The 4,767-nt window shown below is 35.6% G+C and overlaps 1 pseudogene; it reads left to right on the top strand.

The window, feature by feature from the left end:
• Positions 1 to 819: 819 nt before the first annotated feature.
• On the top strand, positions 820 to 4,217 carry LOC114303594 (uncharacterized; annotated as a pseudogene).
• Positions 4,218 to 4,767: the final 550 nt, after the last annotated feature.

Raw genomic sequence — 4,767 nt, 5'->3', positions numbered from 1 at the left:
ACTAGTTCACTCAACCCACAGCTTACAACACTCACTCAATATATAAGGGCACACCATCTCTCAACCCACCATCCCTACATAGAAACCAAATTGGCAACCTACACAACAACATGTAAGTTAAAACATTTAAAATAGTAAACCTCACCATATGGCTCACATCACTTGACCCTCCTGTATATTCTCACTAGCACTCAACCCTCAAGAACAACACTCAACCCTCATTTGGTTTCTCCCCAACACTCAACCCTAAAGAAATTACCCTCCACTCAAATTTATAATGGTAGCTAGAAGACCAGTAAGCACTTAGTTGTTACTACTGCTGCAGAGCTGTATTATTGCTGCTTTGCTACTGCTGCAGTGTAGTTTTTGCTGCTGCTGCAAGTTGCTGTTGCTGCCAGTTGTTGTTGCTGCCAGTTGCTGCCTCTTTTGGGAGGCAAACCACCTAAGTGAGTTGGGTAGCCCACTTTGAGCCCTGGGGCATTTCCTAGCAGTGTTTAAAGCCTACACCTCTCCTCTTGGATATGAAACATTCAATATAAATGATAGTATTGAATAATGAATGCCTAGATTGTTTAGACCTTGTGGAATTTTTATTTTTATTTTTTTGACTTTGTAATTATTCATAGATCAGATAAATTATTTGTTATAAGATCCTACATTTTTTTTCTTTCCAAGTTTGCTTAAGGTATTTAATGTTCTAGCAAAGAAATTGTGCCTTCTCAATGACATTCCTTTGAGGTTATCAATTGTGTAGCCTTTAGTTTATTGTTTTATATTCTAATTTCTTTGTTGATATAGGTATTCAAAAATACATTTAAAATGGACAAATCTTGGATGTTCAAGGATAGAAGATCAAAAGACTATGAGAACAGAGTTGAACAATTTCTTAATTTTGCTATAATTCATGCAAGTGATCTTCAATCAATACGTTGTCCTTGTAGAGTTTGTTGGAACTTGAGAAGCCAACCTATTCGAGAGATTAGAAATCATCTCTTTTTCAGTGGTATTGACCAAAGTTATACCACATGGATATGGCATGGAAAAACAGTCACCAGTGAGGCATCACCATGTTTAAATGAACAAGATTTTTCCCAGCAACAATTTGACACGTCTCCCATAGACAATGTAGCTGAAACAATAGAAATGGTTCAAGATGCCTATGATCATTGCACGGCTGATCCTAAAGTGTTTAAGAAATTACTTGAAGATGCGGAAAAACCATTGTATCCGGGTTGCACAAAGTTTACCAAGTTATCTGCATTGGTTAAACTATATAACTTCAAAACTACGAATAGCCTATCTCACACTGGGTTTTCAGATCTACTGGCGTTGTTGGGTGATATACTGCCAATGAACAATGAAATACCATCATCCATGTATGAGGCTGGGAAGACGTTTGCTACATTGGGAATGGGATATGAGAAAATACATGCATGCCTATATGATTGCATACTTTATAAAAAAGAGTACAAAGATGCAACTTCATGTCCTACATGTGGTACATCAAGATGGAAGTTGAAGAAGAATTCCACTAAAATAAGAAATGATGTGCCTACAAAATTTTTATGGTATTTTCCACCTATCCCAAGGTTTCGAAGGATGTTCCAATCAGCAAAAATAGCGAATGATTTGACATGGCATGCTCATCAAAGAGATTCTGATGGTACAATGTGTCACCCTGCAGATTCTCCATCATGGAAGTTAATAGACCATAAGTGGCCAGATTTCGCTGTAGAGCCAAGAAACCTTCGATTAGCTATTTCTGCAGATGGAATAAAACCACACAGTTCCCTTAGCAGTAGGTATAGTTGTTGGCCAGTTATAATGATTACCTATAATCTTCCACCGTGGTTATGTATGAAAAGGAAATTTATGATGTTATCATTGTTAATATCAGGTCCACAACAACCTGGTAATGACATTGATGTTTACTCATTTGAAAATGTTGTGGGAGGTAGGTGTTGAAGCTTATGACACTTATAAAGAAGAACACTTCAAGCTGAAGGCTATATTGTTGTGGACAATTAACGACTTTCCAACATTAGGCAATTTGAGCGGTTGTACTGTAAAGGGATATTATGCATGTCCAATTTGTAGTGAAGGAACATGTTCTCACATATTAAAATATGGTAAGAAGAACACATATGTTGGCCACAGAAAATTTCTTCCACGCTACCATCCATATCAGAAGCAAAAAAAGGCTTTTAATGGTGAGCAAGAGTTTGGATAAACTCCAATGCCATTAACTCGGGAGGAGATATTAAATAAGGTTGAAGGGCTTGTAACCATATGGGGAAAAAAAATAAAAAAGCATTAGATGTTGGTGGTACAAAATGTTGGAAGAAGAAATCATTATTCTTTGATCTTGAATATTGGAAGTAATTATATGTTAGACATAATTTAGATGTTATGCATATTGAGAAAAATGTGTGTAAGAGCCTCATTGGTACGTTACTCAATATTCCAGGAAAAACAAATGATGTAATTAATTCTCGCCTTGATCTTGTAGAAATGGGTTTGCGTGAAGAATTGGCACCACAAATTGGGGAGAAGCGAACATACTTGCCTCCAGCATGTTACACATTGTCTAAGGAGGAGAAAAAAAGAGTATGTACAACATTATTGGTATTGAAGGTTCCAGAAGGATACTCTTCAAATCTGGGAAGTCGTGTATCAATGCAGGATTTGAAACTTTATGGTCTAAAATCACGTGACTGTCATGTATTGATGCAACAGTTACTACCTGTGGCAATACGATCTGTGTTACCTAAGCATGTGAGACATGACATTATCAGGTTATGTTTCTTTTTCAATGCTATTTGTAGCAAAGTGGTGGATGTGGAAAAATTAGATGAGATTCAAAAAGATCTTGTGGTCACATTATGTTTGCTTGAAAAGTACTTCCCACCTTCATTCTTTGATATCATGGTGCATTTGACAGTGCATCTTATTAGAGAAGTTCGACTTTGTGGACCAGTTCACTTTAGATGGATGTACCAATTTGAGAGGTTCATGAAGATCTTAAAGGGTTATGTTCGTAATCATAATTGTCTTGAAGGTTGCATTGCTGAAATTTATATTGTAGAAGAAGCTGTTGAGTTTTGCGCAGAGTACTTATCTGGAGTGGATGCAATCGGGATTCCTTCTAATAGGAACATGACAGTTGATGATGATATAGAAATTGGAAGGCCTTTATCAAGTGGTTATGTTGTTACTATTGATCGTAATGATTAGGAGCAAGCACATCGTTATGTGTTAGAAAATACAAGTGACATTCAACCATACATTGAGTAAGAATATTTCATGTACATTTTTTTACAATTGTATTCTCACAAGTTAGAGATTTATCTCATAATATATTGCTTTATTCATGATTTGATAGGGAGCATATGGCTTGGTTGAAGCTAAAATATCATCGTCAATCACAAAGTCAAAAATGGCTACAAATTGAGCATAATAAAACATTTATGTATTGGCTTCGTGAAAAGGTATTGGGGTAATTCAACATTTATCTTTTTCTAATATTGAATATTATTAAGAAAAAAATTAGCTAACTATTCAACCATATACAGGTCTCAAAGGAATTAAGTGGCCAAAATAATATCTCAAATAACCTGAAGTGGATAGCATAAGGACCTCGATTGGATGTTATAAAACTCCCTGGCTATATCATCAATGGTTGTCGTTATCACACAAAAGATCGGGATAACTCACGAGTCAACCAAAACAGTGGAGTTAGTTTAGTGACAACAACAATGCAAGTGACAGGTTATAAGGATAAGAACCCAGTGTTTACGAATATGAGTTACTATGGTGTTATTACTGAGATATGGCAACTTGACTACAATCTGTTCAAGATTCCGGTATTTAAGTGTGATTGGGTTGACTACACAAAGGGAATTAGAGTGGATGAGTTGGGTTTCACATTAGTTGAGTTAGGGAGGATAGGCCATAAAGACGATCCCTTCATTTTGGCTTCCCAAGCTAAGCAAGTTTTTTATGTACAAAATCAACTTGATCTGAGATGGTCAGTTGTGCTAGAACCTCCTCAAAAACAATATTCTTGTGAAAAGGATGATGAGTTCAATGATTTTTGTATAGAGCATCATGGCTGTACAAAAGTTTTGCCAGAAATTGAATCATTAGATATGGTTGATGATTCTTTGTCATCTTACGTGCGAGGAGATTGTGAGGGAACTTGGCTCGATAATCCATGATGAAAAACAAATGGCTTTCTAAGATATGTTTAAGTGTTGTACTTTCATGTTAAAATGTTTGACTTATATTCATTTTCGTCATGTCTTTATATTTAATTGTCTAACTATTTGACCTTTTTTCTTAAATTTTTATTTTATTTTATTCACAGAATGGATACTTCTCATGTCCTGCCTACTGATGGAGAGGATGTATGGTTACCAACAACAGAACCAAAATCTAATAAAAGAAAAGCCAGAGGTTCGACAACATTACCAGATGTCATAAATGATAGAAGTTTTGGTGTACGAAAAGCCACTGACTATAACGAGAATGGTCAATTGATTGGAAACAATTCAATCAAATGTTCAAGCTATCATGGGGTGTTGGCTTGCTATAAAGACCGGTTTGAGGTGCCAGGTGAACTGAAAGAAAAATTATGGAATTGTGTGGAGGTAAGTAAGACGCTTAAACTTGTATTTAAGTGCAATCAAAATTTGAATTTTATAACATTATAGTTTTTCACTACTCAGTTAACATACAAAGTGGATGAAAGAAGTAAGAAAAAAGTGT

This window comes from Camellia sinensis, chromosome 3, assembly GCF_055761805.1.
Source record: "Camellia sinensis isolate YWXY chromosome 3, ASM5576180v1, whole genome shotgun sequence".
Taxonomy (NCBI): Eukaryota; Viridiplantae; Streptophyta; class Magnoliopsida; order Ericales; family Theaceae; genus Camellia; species Camellia sinensis.
Note: the sequence above shows the minus strand (reverse complement) of the source record. Positions and strands in the feature narration are given on the sequence as shown.